The following is a 17,974-nucleotide window of genomic DNA, read 5'->3' on the forward strand; positions in this document are numbered from 1 at the left end:
GAATCGGCTTCCTATTTCGCAACAAAGCCTCCTTCACTCATGCTGCCAAACATGCCCTCGTAAAACTGACTATCCTACCGATCCTTGACTTCGGCGATGTCATTTACAAAATAGCCTCCAACACTCTACTTAGCAAATTGGATGTAGTCTATCACAGTGCCATCCGTTTTGTCTCCAAAGCCCCATACACTACCCACCACTGTGACCTGTACGCTCTTGTTGGCTGGTCCTCACTACATGTTCGTCGTCAAACCCACTGGCTCCAGGCCATCTATAAATCACTGCTAGGCAAATCCCCGCCTTATCTTAGCTCATTGGTCACCATAGCAGCACCCACCCGTAGTCTGCGCTCCAGCAGGTATATCTCACTGGTCATTCCCAAAGCCAACACCTCCTTTGGCCGCCATTCCTTCCAGTTCTCTGCTGCCAATGACTGGAACGAATTGCAAAAATCTCTGAAGCTGGAGACTCTTATCTCCCTCAATAACTTTAAACATCAGTTGTCAGAGCACCTTACCGATCACTGCAACTGTACACAGCCCATCTGAAATTAGCCCACCCAACTACCTCATCCCTATATTGTTATTTATTTTGCTCTTTTGCACCCCAGTATCTCTATTTGCACATAATCTCTTGCACATCTAGCATTCCAGTGTTAATACTATTGTAACTATTTTGCACTATAGCCTATTTATTGCCTTACCTCCATAACTTGCTACATTTGCACACACTGTATATATATTTTCTGTTGTATTTTTGACTTTATGTTTTTTACCCCATATGTAACTCTTTGTTGTTTTTATTGCACTGCTTTGCTTTATCTTGGCCAGGTCGCAGTTGTAAATGAGAATCTGTTCTCAACTGGCTTACCTGGTTAAATAAAGGTGAAATATTTTTATTTTATTTATTCCAGGTATGGCTGCCTTACACAGCCACCAGACGCCTCGCTCCCATCCTCCCCCAGTGTACTATGTTCTCTGGTTCAGGGCGGTGAAATAGATCATTCATATTCACTATAAATAAATCAGTCAGTACATCCCTATGAGGTTAGTAGAGCACACTGACCTGACAGAAAACTGACGTGTGAGTGACAGATCTCTGGACGTGTGTGGCTGTGTGAGGGTGTGTGTTTGTGTGTGAGGCCTCCTTTGACCATAATGCATTTCTCAGATAGTATGATTAGCCCGCCCAATTAGCCCGCCCAACTACCTCATCCCTATATTGTTATTTATTTTGCTCACGTCCAGAGATCTGTCACTCAGTATCTCTATTTGCACATCATCTCTTGCACATCTATCATTCCAGTGTTAATACTAATTGTAATTATTTTGCACTATAGCCTATTTATTGCCTTACCTCCATAACTTGCTACATTTGCACACACTGTATATATATTTATTTCTGTTGTATTTTTGACTTTGTTTTGTTTTAACCCATATGTAACTCTGTGTTGTTGTTTTTATCGCACTGCTTTGCTTTATCTTGGCCAGGTCGCAGTTGTAAATGAGAACTTGTTCTCAACTGGCTTACCTGGTTAAATAAAGGTGAAATAAATTTTAAAAAATATATATATATACTGTACATGTACACCTGCTCCCTCTATGAACATAATAGATCAGAACATGACCTGTGGTCTATATTTCAGCTAATGGGTTTTAGCAAAGGTCCACAAACCCCCTAATGCAAACTGCAAAGTAAGATATTGTCCGTCCAAATACTTTCAAAACCTATGTCACCAAAGTGTACATACAGTTGCAGCCAAATATATTGGCACACTTGCACTTTTCTTAAATAATTCACTATTTCTTCTCAACTATGTTGAAATTGAAAAAATATTTTGTTCTCCACACCTTGTTATTGGATTTTCAATATTGCAGCACCAATTTAATTTTTTTAAACTTCAGTTTACAATTTTAATGGATAAAATAAAGACAAATTGCATGGACAAAATTATTGGCACCCTGGAGCTAGTACTTGGTTTCACAGCCTTTGACCAAGATTTGTTGTCGCCATCAATTATGTTTGCTCCACCTACTGGCAATTTGGCCCACTTTTCAGCTGCAACCTGCTCTAATTCTTAAATGTTTTAGGGGTGCCCTCAACCAACTGTCCAGAACAGTCCAGCATTCGTCTTGAACCATTCCAGGGTGCTTTTGATGTGTATTTAGTGTTGTTGTCCTGCTGGAAGAACCACAACCTTCAACATAGACCCAGTTTTTGGAGACTGGGTTGAACATTGCACTCCAAAAAACCTTGATAATCTACTGATTTCATGATGTCTTGCACACTTTCGAGGCCCCCAGTACCAGGGGCAGCAAACCAACCCTACAGCATTATCGACCTTCCCTCATGTTTGATTGTAGGGAGGGTGTTATTTTCTTTGAATGCTTCATTTGGTCGTTGGTAAACATAGGAAAACCCACTACTGAAGGAGACACAATAAATCCTGTTTGAACTTCTCAAAAGCCCACCTAAACAATCCTAAATCCAGTTGAAAATTATCTGTGGACCAATGAAACTAAATTAGAGCTCTTTGATGAAATGGTTCAAGAAGAAACGCTGGACTGTTCTGGAGTGGCCAGCAAATAGTCCAGATCTGAATCACATCCAAAACCTATGGCGAAATCTGAAAACAGCAGTTGGTGGAGGGCATCCCTCAAACATTGAAGCAGTTTGCTGCTAAAGAGTGGGCCGAATTGCCAGTAGAAAGGTGCAGCAAGCTCATTGATGGCTACAATAAGTGTTTGTCTGCAGTTATCTTGGCCAAAGGCTGTGCAACCAAGTACTAGCTCTGGGGTGCCAATATTTCTGTCCATGCCATTTGTCTTTATTTTCTAAATTAAAATTGTAAACTTAAGTTTACAAAAATACAATTCGTTCTGCAATGTTGAAAATCAAATTACAAGGTGTTTTTCAATGTAAACTTTTTTGAGAAGAAATAGGGAATACTTTAACAAAAGTGTAAGGGTGACAATATATTTGGCCACAACTGTATGCTGTAAGTTGTTTACTGAGAGGGGTGAGTTAGGGCCTCATGGAAACATCTTAAATATCTGGGATCAGGTTTCAGGCCACTGGCCCTCCAGCAAAGCTCTCACACCTGTAACACCTTTCTATTGGCACAACAAACAAAAGAGCGGAAAAAAAGGGAATTGAGTTTGTCGGCAATTGCCTTGGAGGGATGTCTGCAAAGTTGACAAGGCTAGAGGCTGGAGAGCACCTAATAGGTTGGGGTTGAATAGGAAGGTCAAAGGTCACCATTTTATTCACAGTTGTACCAGACTACATTCCCGTGGTCAGACTTTTTCCATGCACGAGGCAATATGCTCAAGCACGTAGCCTGTGGGTTATGGTATGTGCTTTCTGCCAAGTCACTTTATTGAGTTGCACCTGCCCAGCCCCCAGCCCTCTCCGCCCAGCTAACAACAAATGTTCCCACAACTTTAGAGAACGTTCCCTTAAAGGAAAAGTTCACCCATTTTCAATGTTATATTGTTTTTGTGCATCTCTGAGTGATGTTCTATTGATTCCCCAGGTCATTTCATGTTTTGATGTGTATCTGAGTTATTGGCATTCAAGCAGGCAGAAATCCAGCCGGTATTACGTAGCACTGTGATAAAGTCGCTCTCACTACACTGGAAGTTAATAGGAATACGACTTTTAGATCGCGAAAACGTCTATCATACATGTCAGATTTCAATACTGGCCGATGTCATAACTCGGGAGGATGTCTTCTCTCGAATGAGCCATTGATCATATATTTGCAATATTCCTACCTCGAGAGATCTGTAATTTAACGGAGGGTCTAGCACATTTTTCCTATTTGTCTGCCTCTTTAGTCCAGGGTGCACTGCATGGTGCCGGTGCCAGAGATATTATAGAAAGGAGATAGGAATCCAATGAATGAAGGAACGTATAACACCCCACCCAGCAGATTGACCAATTGCGTTCACGTTGTCATGCTGCATCACGCGGTTGCTAAGCTAATCGTCACGCAATCTGTTCCAGTGATGTGCAAGGACTCCATGAGACCATTCCCTTAACATCAAACAGAACTTTTCTCAGAATATAAGATATTAATGTTGTAGACACTTTTCATGGGAACATTGTAGGAACATTCCCGTGTCCAGTTTTCTGAGGGTTAGGACAATATTTCATCAACGTCCCACCAAACATACACAGAACATGGTTGCCATGTTCTCAGAATATACACTGAACAAAACTATAAATGGAACATGCAACAATTTCAAAGATTTTACTGAGTTACAGTTCATATAAGGAAATCAGTCAATTTAAATAAATTCATTACACCCAAATCTATGGATTTCACATGACTGGGACTATAGATATGCATCTGTTGGTCACAGATACCTTAAAAGAAGGTAGGGGTGTGGATCAGAAAACCAGTCAGTATCTGGTGTGACCACCATTTGTCTCATGCAGCGCGACACATTTCCTTCGCATAGAGTTGATCAGGCTGTTGATTTTGGCCTGTGGAATGTTGTCCCACTCCTCTTCAATGGCTGTGCGAAGTTGCTGGATATTGGCGGGAACTGGAACATGCTGTCATACACGTCGATCAAGAGTATCCCAAACATGCTCAATGGGGGACATGTCTGGTGAGTATGTAGGCCATGGAAGAACTGGGACATTTTCAGCTTCCAGGAATTGTGTACAGATTATTGTGACATGGGGCCGTGTATTATCATGCTGAAACACGAGGCGATGGCTATGGATGAATGGCACTGCAATGTGCCTCAGGATCTCGTCAGGGTATCTCTGTGCATTCAAATTGCCATCGATAAAATGCAATTGTGTACATTGTCTGTAGCTTATGCCTACCCATACCATAACCCCACCGCCACCATGGGTCTCTCTGTTTACAACGTTGACATCAGCAAACCGCTCGCCCACACGACGCCATACACAATGTCTGCCATCTGCCTGGTACAGTTGAAACCTGTTACTAATGAGAGGATTACTAGAAGGAATAGCCACATGTCCTTGTATGGGTATACTAGTGAGAGCATCACAGGATCCCAGTACAGAGATACAGTATTAAACATAGACATTGTTTAACTCAAAGCAACACACACACACACACACAAACAAGCAGAAAGGATAGCCAGAGGGTGTTATCATACTGGGAGGACCGGAGGAGACGAGGATGCGAAATGGAGAGATGTGAGTCGCTCCTAAGTGGGTGTTGTTGGGGAGTGGTAGGGGAGGAGTAGGGGTACAGTGACATGGATGGCGAGATGAGGTACATCATACGAGGTTATGTGAGGGAGAGGGACATATAGTTTTCACCCCAGACGTTCCAGTCTTCCTTCTAAAGGATACATCACCTGTTACAGATGAGAGTAAACTGATCCATACCCACCATAAATCTTCAGGTCCAGTGTTTTTCCCATAATTCTCAGCAATGACTCAGCAGATCAAGTATTATTCAATTCCTGTGAAATCGATTCCATTGGTTAACAGCATCATCTGTTTATTTCTCCCCTTGGTTCATAGGAAAGGCAAAAGAAAGATTGAAATTACACAATTGTGTATTACACAATTGCAGCCCCTCAAGAGACGAAAACAGGAACACTGTTTTGGACTGAACAAACTGGAACAAACATCAATCATTAGAATTAAATTGAGTCAAGCAAAGACCAATTTCATCGAAATATGATATTTTCTTGTTGCATAAATAAAGGCTGAGACAAAACAAACATCCATACATTTGCAGTGATGTCATGTAAACACTATGAACGTAGACACATAATAGTCTGGGGTGGACAATACTACGGGAAAGGGGATACCTAATCAGTTGATCAACTGAATGCATTCAGCCGAAATGTATCTTCTGCATTTAAACTTAACCCAACCCCTCTGTATCAGCGCGGTATGGGAGGATGCCTTAATCAACGTCATCGGTGCATTTGTTGGGAGTAAACTGCCTTGCTCAAGGGCAGAACATCAGATTTTTCCACCTTTCCAGCTCAGAGATATGAAGCAGCGACTTTTCGGTTACTGGCCCAACACTCTTAACCGCTAGGCTACCTTTCGCCCCAGTACTGTCTGTTGAAACCAAATCCTATCCTCTCGTAACAATAGACCCCTTTCTGTGTTTGCAAACATTGCCGCATGAGGGCGATGCGCGCAAGTTGGTGACAGAACAAGGGGGAGTTCTTATAGAACGGCAGCAAAATAATCCTCTATTTACATGTTGCTTATGAGTGCATTTCACACTACTTTTGGATTATAATTTTATTTGAAGGCTCGTATGAATGTCCTGCTTAATATAATGTGTGTCATCATCGCAAATCAACTGCATTATACTTTAAAAAACACTTAAACTTCAACCAGTAAAATGGCTCTTTGGCTAGCTTTTGCTACAGCCTATATCAAAGAGCGTTAGCATTCTAGCTAACAACTGCTGCATCCAAAATAGTTATTTTGCAAAGATCACAACCAAATACAATCTTAGTGACTGTTCAAGCAACAATCAAAAGATAATTGTAAGCGTATGAGAACCCAAAAATGTATTTTGCTTAGAAGTAAAAAAATAAAAAAAGTACATCTAGTGGGGAAGGGAGCAACAGTCATCAAATTGTTAAAAGGTTTTAAAAACAATTATAATAAATGCAACAGTTGCACAATGGATGAAGATACTCCAAACTTTTGTTGTTGTTTTTTACATCAGATATTGACTGAATTATAGCACATAAAACATTTTACTGGCACTGACAAATAATTAATGGAGTTCTGGGATTTTTGTGGGAATTCAGGTATTCAATTTATTGTAAAATGTCACTTTATTTCTTAGAATGCACTATATACAGTGGGGTCTGAAATTATTGACACCCTTTATAAAGGAGCAATAATGACCGTATAAAATAAATAATTCAAATACTGAGCTATATTGTATGTTCACATTTTCTGGGAAATTATATGATTTTATACTAAAATCTCAAAAAGTTAGTGGTCAAAATTATTGACAACCCTAAAGATTCTTATAAATAAAGTAATCAAAAGTTTAGAATTTGGTCCCATATTCCTGGCATAGAATGACTAAATCAAGCTTGTGACTCTACAAACTTGTTGGATGCATTTGCAGTTTTTTTTTTGTGTGTTTCAGATCATTTTGTGCCCAATAGAAAGTAATGGTAAATAATGTATTGTGTCATTCTGGAGTCACTTTTATTATAAATAAGAATAGAATATGTTTCTAAACACATTCATATGGACGCTACCATGATTACGGATAATCCTGAATGAATCGTGAATAATAATAAGTTACAGAGGGTCAAAGATCATACTCAAGACATGCTAAACTCTCACCATTACCAACAACATGGGAGGTTAGCATGTCTCTCATTGAATGACAACAAACACTTAATTGAAGAAACCTGTCCATAGTTCCCATTCCTACTAGGAGTAGTTCTGTTAACCAATCACAGACGAAAGGGCGTAGACTTTGGCTACTGAACTTCGACTTGCCTCAAGAAAAAAAATGGGGTGCACAAACAGCCAAAAAAAACCCTGCCGAAGACCAAAACAACCAAACCCGTCACAACACTTTGTCATAGTATATCCGCAAACTGTTTCCACTGGGAAGCATATGGTAAGCTTAAAGCTGCAATATGTAACTTTTTGGGCGACCCAACCAAATTCATATAGATATATGTTATAGATCTGTCATTCTCATTGAAAGCAAGTCTAAGAAGCAGTAGATCTGTTCTATGTGCGCTATTTCTATGCTTCCCGTTCTTAAGCTTTAAGTGTTTTACTTTTGGTTTTGTACACTAGCTTCAAACAGCTGAAAATACAATGTTTTTGGTTATGAAAAATATATTTCACAACGGTTTAGATCAGTGCCGTTTAAGATGAGGGAGGATGATACATTTTTTTATGAACATGGCCTTATTTCTTTTACAGCATATTGGACGACTGTCATTCATATTCCATTCACCCAGCTCAATGTAACATCAATAGGTTTAGGCTACTACATGATACTCAAATTTTCCCTGTACCCATCATGAGGTTGCTACAACCTAGCCTATGAATGAAAGTTTACAACATAGGTGCACAGGTCCAGAGGATTTTGAATAATCCCAGTTTTGTTCCGTTTGCTTCCATTTAAGAAACGTTTTTCAACAGAATTGGTGCAATGAATACACCCCTGATCAGACGCAAACACAGTTCACTTTCATAGCAGCCACATACAAACAGCTCGTTGTATATATAATTCCTTCTCGCATCTATCTACTATGTGCTCTCCTCCTCTCACCTTTCCCTTCGCTTGTGGACTTCAGTGCACAACACATCAGCTGTCTGTGACCAGGCGAAAAAACCTTTCCAAGTCAAACCTTCATATCATGACCGCTAACCACTACACACAGCCTACATCATTGTCACGTCATAGTCAACATAGCTACTAGAACTAATGCATTAGTAAACCCGCTACAATCATGCATACAGTCAGCAGCAAGCAGTTTAGCAGTGACACCGGCGTGCCCCGGTGGTAATACATTTATTAAATCAAAAGCTTACCTTGACTTGGAAGAGTTCCAGTGTTGGATAGCCATAGCCAGCTAGCTAACATAGCATCCCACTCTGTTTGAGCCGGGTGTTTGTGTAGCCTAAACTAGCTAGCTGCATTTGATGCTAGCTAAGTAAGTGAAAGTGAAAAGATATATACTCTCTCTCTCTCTCTCGCTTCTCCTTAATTTTGGAAGAAATTAATTTGTTCAAAACTGTTCAACTATTGTCTTTGTCTCACTTTGAGTCAACTACTCACCACATTTTATGCAGTGCACTGCTAGCTAGCTGTAGCTTATGCTTTCAGTACTAGATTCATTCTCTTATCCTTTGATTGGGTGGACAACATGTCAGTTCATGCTGCAAGAGATCTGATAGGTTGGAGGACCTCCTCAGGAAGTTGTCATAATTACTGGTAGGGGGTGAGAACCATGAGCCTCCTAGGTTTTGTATTGAAATCAATGTACCCAGAGGAGGACAGAAGCTAGCTGTCCTCCGGCTACACCATGGTGCTACTCTACAGAGTGCTGCTGATGCTACTGTAGACCTACATTGAAAACAGTGTGTTTTAATCAATTATTTGGGGATGTGAATATATTTAGTATAGTTTTATCTAAAAAGTATAACTTTTCTAATGTTTCACTATTTTTATTTTTATGAAATTCACTGAGGTGGATGGTCCTCCCATTTCTCCCTGAGGAGCCTCCACTGGTTTAGATGATACAATGGTTCTCTACACTATACTTGCTTGTTTTGTCACATAAACTGAAATTAGGCTAACTATTCTAATTTTAGCAACCAGGAAATGGCGGAGCGATTTCTGCAAAGTGCATCTTTAAGTCATGCCAAAGGGTTAGTTGAGCCAGAGTCATGTGTAACTGCATATGTGGAGTGTGTCTGAAAGTGGTGTCTGAAAGTGGGTGTATCGAAACCTAACAGCTAATTTGGAAGATTGGTTGCCACTCAAGACCGTTTTGCGTGGCTGCATGCTGCTTCCGTGTAGCATTTTAGCTAAACCTTAACCTTCACCCTTTTCCTAACCTTAACCTCATTCTCATAACCTGCTAGGTTAGTTCTCCTAACCTGCCACATTTTCCCCACTCCTATAGCTACTTCTTCTAGCTGTGGAAGAGCTTATTGCGTTGTTGCCATAGACATATAATCCATAGAAGGGTTTTGGAACCTCTAACGCTGGCAATTTGTACGAAGTCGACCACGAAGATTCCATCTGCTAGCCCCGGCCCGCAAGCACACGCTAGCCGTGGCCTCTTGCTCGCTAGTGCTTTAGCAGCCCCCGAACTACCTCCGAACTATCCTATTGCTGTTCACCGGACCTTATGATAACTCAGCTATACAGCTGATGCCTGCTGGACTGTTCCTTTTTACGGTACCGCATCCTGTTTATGTTTAGCCTCAGCCCAAACTGTGTCGCCATTACCAGCTGTTGTCTTAGCTCTCTCAAATTACACCTGTGATTGCTTTATGCCTCTCTGCCATGTCAATATGGTTTGCTTATTGCTGTTTCGGTTATTTCTTATTGTACTATTTCAATGTAGATCCCCCAGCCCAGCTAAACCTGCCTTAGATAGCTCCTTTGTCCCACCCCCCATACACGCGGAGACCGACTCAATCGGTGCCTCCAGTGATGCTATCTCTTTCATTGTTACCCAACGCTTAGGTTTACCTCCACTTTACTCATATCCTTCCATATCCTTGTCTGTACATAATGCCCTGAATCTTTTCTACAACGCCCGGAAATCTGCCCCATTTATTCTATGTACCCAACGCACTAGAAGACCAGTTCTTAAAGCCTTTAGCCGTATCCTTATTCTAGTCCTCCTCTGTTCCTCTGGTGATGTAGAGGCTAACCCAGGCCCTGCAGCCCTCAGTATCACTCCTACGCCCCAGGCGCTATCATTTGTTGACTTCTGTAACCGTAAAAACCTTGGTTTCTTGCATGTTAATATCAGAAGTCTCCTTCCTAAGTTTGAGTTATTCACTGCGTTAGCACACTCCGCCAACCCTGATGTTCTAGCAGTGTCTGAATCCTGGCTTAGGAAGGCCACAAAAAAATCTGAAATTTCCATCCCCAACTATAACATTTTCCGTCTAGATAGAACTGCCAAAGGGGGTGGAGTTGCAATCTACTGTAGAGATAGCCTGCAGAGCTCTATCATACTATCCAGGTCTGTGCCCAAACAGTTTGTGCTTCTACTTCTAAAAATCCACCTTTCCAGAAATAAGTATCTCACTGTTGCCGCTTGCTACAGACCCCCCTCAGTCCCCAGCTGTGCCCTGGACACCATATGTGAATTGATTGCCCCCCATTTATCCTCAGAGTTCGTACTGCTTGGTGACCTAAATTGGGATATGCTTAACACCCCGGCCATCCTACAATCCAAACTAGATGCCCTCAATCTCACACAAATTATCAACGAACCTACCAGGTACAACCCTAAATCCGTAAACATGGGTACCCTCATAGATATCATCCTGACTAACTTACCCTCTAAATACACCTCCGCTGTCTTCAACCAGGATCTCAGCGATCACTGCCTTATTGCCTGCGTCCGTAACGGGTCTGCGGTCAAACGACCACCCCTCATCACTGTCAAACGCTCCCTAAAACACTTTAGCGAGCAGGCCTTCCTAATTGACCTGGCCCAGGTATCCTGGATGGATATAGATCTCATTCCGTCAGTAGAGGATGCCTGGTTGTTCTTTAAAAGTAATTTCCTCACAATCTTAAATAAACATGCCCCATTCAAAAAATACAGAACTAAGAACAGATATAGCCCCTGGTTCTCCTCAGACTTGACTGCCCTTGACCAGCACAAAAACATCCTGTGGCGTACTGCATTAGCATCAAATAGCCCCCGCGATATGCAACTTTTCATGGAAGTTAGGAACCAATATACACAAGCAGTCAGGAAAGCAAAGGCTAACTTTTTCAAACAGAAATGTGCATCCTGTAGCACTAACTCCAAAATGTTTTGGGACACTGTAAAGTCCATGGAGAATAAGAGCACTTCCTCCCAGCTGCCCACTGCACTGAGGCTAGGAAACACTATCACCACTGATAAATCTACAATAATCGAGAATTTCAACAAGCATTTTGCGACGGCTGGCCGTGCGTTCCACCTGGCTACCACTACCCCGGCCACCAGCTCTGCACCCTACGCTGCAACTTGCCCATGCCCCCCCTACCGCTTCTCCCTCACACAAATTCAGACAGCTGATGTTCTGAAAGAGCTGCAAAATCTGGACCCCTACAAATCAGCTGGGCTAGACAATCTGGACCCTTTCTTTCTAAAACTAGCCGCCGAAATTGTCGCAACCCCTATTACTAGCCTGTTCAACCTCTCTTTCGTAACGTCTGAGATCCCCAGAGATTGGAAAGCTGCCGCGGTCATCCCCCTCTTCAAAGGGGGTAACACTCTAGATCCAAACTGTTACAGACCTATATCCATCCTGCCCTACCTTTCGAAAGTATTTGAAAGCCAAGTTAACAAACAGATCACCGACCATTTCGAATCCCACCGTACCTTCTCCGCTATGCAATCCGGTTTCCGAGCTGGTCATGGGTGCACTTCAGCCACGCTCAAGGTCCTAAACGATATTATAACCGCGATCGATAATAGACAGTACTGTGCAGCCGTCTTCATCGACCTGGCCAAGGCTTTCGACTCTGTCAACCACCGCATTCTTATTGGCAGACTAAATAGCCTTGGTTTCTCAAATGACTGCCTCGCCTGGTTCACCAACTACTTCTCAGATAGAGTTCAATGTGTCAAATCAGAGGGCCTGTTGTCTGGACCTATGGCAGTCTCTATGGGGGTGCCACAGGGTTCAATTCTTGGGCCGACTCTTTTCTCCGTGTATATCAATGATGCCGCTCTTGCTGCTGGTGACGCTCAGATCCACCTCTACGCAGACGACACCATTTTGTATACATCTGGCCCTTCATTGGACACTGTGTTAACAAACCTCCAAACGAGCTTCAATGCCATACAACACTCCTTCAGTAGCCTCCAACTGCTCTTAAACACTAGTAAAACGAAATGCATGCTCTTCAATCGAACGCTGCTGGCACCCGCCCACCCGACTATAATCACTACTCTTGACGGGTCTGACCTAGATGTGGACAACTACAAATACCTAGGTGTCTGGTTAGACTGTAAACTCTCCTTCCAGACTCACATTAAGAATCTCCAATCCAAAGTTAAATCTAGAATCGGCTTCCTATTTCGCAACAAAGCCTCCTTCACTCATGCTGCCAAACATGCCCTCGTAAAACTGACTATCCTACCGATCCTTGACTTCGGCGATGTCATTTACAAAATAGCCTCCAACACTCTACTCAGCAAATTGGATGTAGTCTATCACAGTGCCATCCGTTTTGTCTCCAAAGCCCCATACACTACCCACCACTGTGACCTGTACGCTCTTGTTGGCTGGTCCTCACTACATGTTTGTCGTCAAACCCACTGGCTCCAGGCCATCTATAAATCACTGCTATGCAAATCCCCGCCTTATCTTAGCTCATTGGTCACCATAGCAACACCCACCCGTAGTCTGCGCTCCAGCAGGTATATCTCACTGGTCATCCCCAAAGCCAACACCTCCTTTGGCCGCCATTCCTTCCAGTTCTCTGCTGCCAATGACTGGAACGAATTGCAAAAATCTCTGAAGCTGGAGACTCTTATCTCCCTCACTAACTTTAAGCATCAGTTGTCAGAGCACCTTACCGATCACTGCACCTGTACACAGCCCATCTGAAATTAGCCCACCCAACTACCTCATCCCTATATTGTTATTTATTTTGCTCATTTGCACCCCAGTATCTCTATTTGCACATAATCTTTTGCACATCTATCATTCCAGTGTTAATACTAATTGTAATTATTTTGCACTATAGCCTATTTATTGCCTTACCTCCATAACTTGCTACATTTGCACACACTGTATATATATTTTCTGTTGCCTTTATGTATTTTTTACCCCATATGTAACTCTGTGTTGTTGTTTTTATTGCACTGCTTTGCTTTATCTTGGCCAGGTCGCAGTTGTAAATGAGAACTTGTTCTCAACTGGCTTACCTGGTTAAATAAAGGTGAAATAAAAAATAAAATAAAACATTTGACTGTTAAACTCATGGGTACACTAGCAATGGCTGCCAGTATGCCTTTTGCAAGTTTCAAAATATAATCGCGTGAAAAACATACCGTTTGGAAAGCAAATGCTGTCATTACTAAATGTGTAATGTGAAGTATTTGAACATTACTATTTTCTTTTACACAAAAAAACATTTTATTAATAAAACATTTAATCAGTCCTCTTCCTCAAATGAAGGGGATGATGACACAATCTTTGTGAGAGGGAGGGTATCTGGTTTCATTGGTCCTCAACTCGTGGGTCAGATGATAAATGGAGTTAGCCCTGAGTTAGCCTGCCCCGGAGCAGGTTAATTCTGAAGGATTCATTGCCATAGAAATGTACCTGGATAAAAGGTGAGCCACTTTCGTGGTACCGGTTATTCCAAGTTGAACTCAGAGTTGACCAAAGTTACCTTGCTAACTTCTCAAACCTGATTGTTAGTATAGGGCTCAGTAAGTCCAGCCAAAGGGTTAGTTGAGCCACCCCTTGTTTCTAAGAAACCATACACAAAATGAATAATGTGACCAAATATTTAGGAAGAGGTCATAATTTCATGGAGTATCTGAAGGAAGAAACCACATGGAAAAAGTGGTTAGCAAGTTAGGTCCAAAAAAACTGATTGCCTTCCTCAGTTTGGTTCGCCCCCCTCTAGGCCACAATTGAAGTGTTTTCTTACCAGGTGCAATGCAAGGCATTATCGCTGGGATATGAGGTTACACCATGGCCTGAGCCCTTGTTAAAGGTGTTTTTAAAAAAGTACTAAGTGTTAGAAATGTGTCCCTATGCTTAGGGGAGAGTGGGGTAAGTTGAACCAAAGGGGTAAGTTGAGCAAACGTTGTTTGTAGGAAACCATAGGCCTACACAACATTTATAATTTGACCAAATATTTAGGAAGAGGTCATCATTTCGTGAAATCTGTGTAGGAAGAAACCACATGGAAAAAGTGGTAAACAAGTTAGGTCCAAAAAATAGATTTTCACCAAGACAAATGAATTTACATTGTGTTAGGGGTTTGATGATGCTTGTATCTAAACAAAAGTAGATCATTTTAAGATTGTTCTATACATCAGTTGGGGTCTCTATGTGCTTCAATATGAAGTCTTAAACCTAGTATGAAAGTGCATCATTGTAGTTGTGTGGGCTAATATAGTCAAAATGTTTGCCTTGGGGTCAGTTGAGCCAATGGTTGAGCCAATGGCAATTTGAGCAAATTGAAGTGTTTTCTTCCCATGCGTAATAGAGCCCCACAGTGGAGGTGTAATAATACCCATAAAACCTAGCGGTCAAACAGGGAAATGGTTCCAATCATTTTTCCACCATTCATTTTTCCCATGAGGGATTTTAGAAACATTTCAAATAAGGGCTGTGTTTTGTGTAGGCTTACCCTGGTGTGACGTTTTGATAACCATGTAAATCTTTCTTGGACAAGGTGACTTTTATCAATATATTCGGCTCTGTTTACTCTCAGATTCGAAAATGCTAATTAGCATCAAAGTAGACACCATGCAAAACTACAAATCCCTGCAAGCTCCTGCACATAATCTCTAGCTGACACCTTTGCTAAGAGGTATTGTGTCAATAAAAAACTTGGACAAGACAGTTCACAGAATTGTCAATTTAAAGAAATGTTGCCAATTTATTCATTACTACAATACAGAGATTCTTACCTTTGCCTTGATTTGTCAGTCTCGTCCAGATCATCATCGCATTTGTAGTTCTTTATGATAGTCACATTAGCAGCTAATTAGCGTTAAATTTTTAGGGGGGTAAATACAAGCGAAAGAAAGATTTACACGGTTATCAAAACATCATGTAAGGGAAGCCTACACGAAACACAGCCCTTATTTTAAGGGTTTCTAAAATCCCCTATTGGAAAAATGAATGGTGGAAAAACGATTGGAACCATTTCCCTGTTTGACCGCTAGGTTTAATGGGTATTATGACTCATACTGTGGTACTCAATGCAAGGCATTATTGCTGGGATATGAGGTAACAACAGGGCCTGGCCTATGTTAAAAGTGTTTTTAAAAAGTACAACGTGTTTGTTAGTTGTTAAACCTGTGTTAAAAGATGCTTAAAATGATTAAAAGACAAAAAAGTGATTATGGTTGTGTTGAATTGTGTTTGGGAAAGATAGACATGGTAATATTTAATTCAGTACAGAAATTTGTAGGCGGCTTAACTTACCCTGTCCCGTGACTCAACTTACCCCATACCCGGGGTAAGATGTGCAAAGAGACCACTTTTTTTGGGGACGAGCTATGTTTTCAAAACTGTAACGTTTACATGAATTAATTATTTCCAGGGATACACAACATCCTGAAATATATGTAGATATCTTTTTTAGAAAGAATACTATATTTTCCTTGATGGAGTGATGCTGAACATAAAGAAATGGCTCAACTTACCCCACTCGCCCTACCCTGTCCCTATGCTCAATTTACTCCATACCTGGGGTAAGTTGTGCCAAGAGACCACTTTTTCTGGACACGCTCTGTTTTCAAAACAATTGTTGTTTACATGAATTCTGATTATTTCCAGGGATACACAACATCCTGAAATATACACTACCGTTCAAAAGTTTGGGGTCACTTAGAAATGTCCTTGTTTTCCATGAAAACGCACATGAAATGAGTTTGAATAGGAAATATAGCAAAATGCATAGGAAATGTAGTCATTGACAAGGTTAGAAATAATGATTTTTAATTGAAATAATAATTGTGTCCTTCAAACTTCTTACATACCATACGGTCAAGCTGCTCCCACAACAGCTCAATAGGGTTGAGATCCAGTGCTGGCCAGAATACCAGCTGACTGCTTCTGCCCTAAATAGTTCTTGCATAGTTTGGAGCTATGCTTTGGGCCATTGTCCTGTTGTAGGAGGAAATTGGCTCCAATCAAGCGCCGTCCACAGGGTATGGCATGGCGTTGCAAAATGGAGTGATAGCCTTCCTTCTTAAAGATCCCTTTTACCCTGTACAAATATCCCACTTTACCACCACCAAAGCACCCCCAGACCATTACATTGCCTCCACCATGCTTGACAGATGGCATCAAGCACTCCTCCAGCATCTTTTAATTTGGTCTGCGTCTCACAAATGTTCTTCTTTGTGATCCGAACACCTCAAACTTCGATTTGTCTGTCCATAACACTTTTTTTCCAATCTTCCTCTGTCCAGTGTCTGTGTTCTTTTGCCAATCTTAATCTTTTATTTTTATTGGCCAGTCTGAGATATGGCTTTTTCTTTGCAACTCTGCCTAGAAGGTCAGCATCCCGGAGTCGCCTCTTCACTGTTGACGTTGAGACTGGTGTTTTGCAGGTACTATTTATTGAAGCTGCCAGTTGAGGACCTGTGAGGCATCTGTTTCTCAAACTAGACACTCTAATGTATTTGTCCTCTTGCTCAGTTGTGTGCCGGGGCCTCCCACTCCTCTTTCTATTCTGGTTAGAGACAGTTTGCGCTGTTCTGTGAAGGGAGTAGTACACAGCATTGTAGGAGATTTTCCGTTTCTTGGCAATTTCCCGCATGGAATAGCCTTCATTTCTCAGAAGAATAGACTGACGAGTTTCAGAAGAAAGTTCTTTGTTTCTGGCCATGATGCTCCAGATACTCAACTAGTCTCAAGAAGGCCAGTTTTATTGCTTCTTTAATCAGCACAACAGTTTTCAGCTGTGCTAACATAATTGCAAAAGGGTTTTCTAATGATCAATTAGCCTTTTAAAATGATAAACTTGGATTAGCAAACACAACCTGCCATTGGAACACAGGACTGATGGTTGCTGATAATGGGCCTCTGTACGCCTATGTAGATATTCCATAGAAAATCAGCCACTTCCGCCGAGGCTGCCTCCCCTCCTTGTTCGGGCAGGTTTCGGCATTCGTCGTCACCGGCTTACTAGCTACTGCCGCTCCCATTCTCATCACTCCACTTGTCTTGTCTTGTCAATCACACACACCTGGTGCTCATCCCCTAATTAGTCTGTGTATAAGTGTTCCCTCTGCCCCCTTGTCTTTGTGAGTGATTGTTCTACGTGGGAGGAGAGTAGCTCGGTTGAGATACGCTCTCATTTATTTTGCCAGGGTTGATTTTCCCCTGTGTCATTACATTTATTGTATTTTCTGAGACTGTTTGGTCAGGGAGGATTGTTTCCCCTGTACCTGTTTCAATTGCCGTTGTAGGCGCATTGTATGTCTAGAAGGAATAAATCTGTATCCGGTTATTTTACTACTGCGCCTGACTCCGTCCATCATTCACCACAGCCGTTTCCAGCTACAATAGCAAT

The sequence above is a fragment of the Coregonus lavaretus genome (assembly GCF_964263955.1).
Source record: "Coregonus lavaretus genome assembly, chromosome: 10".
Taxonomy (NCBI): Eukaryota; Metazoa; Chordata; class Actinopteri; order Salmoniformes; family Salmonidae; genus Coregonus; species Coregonus lavaretus.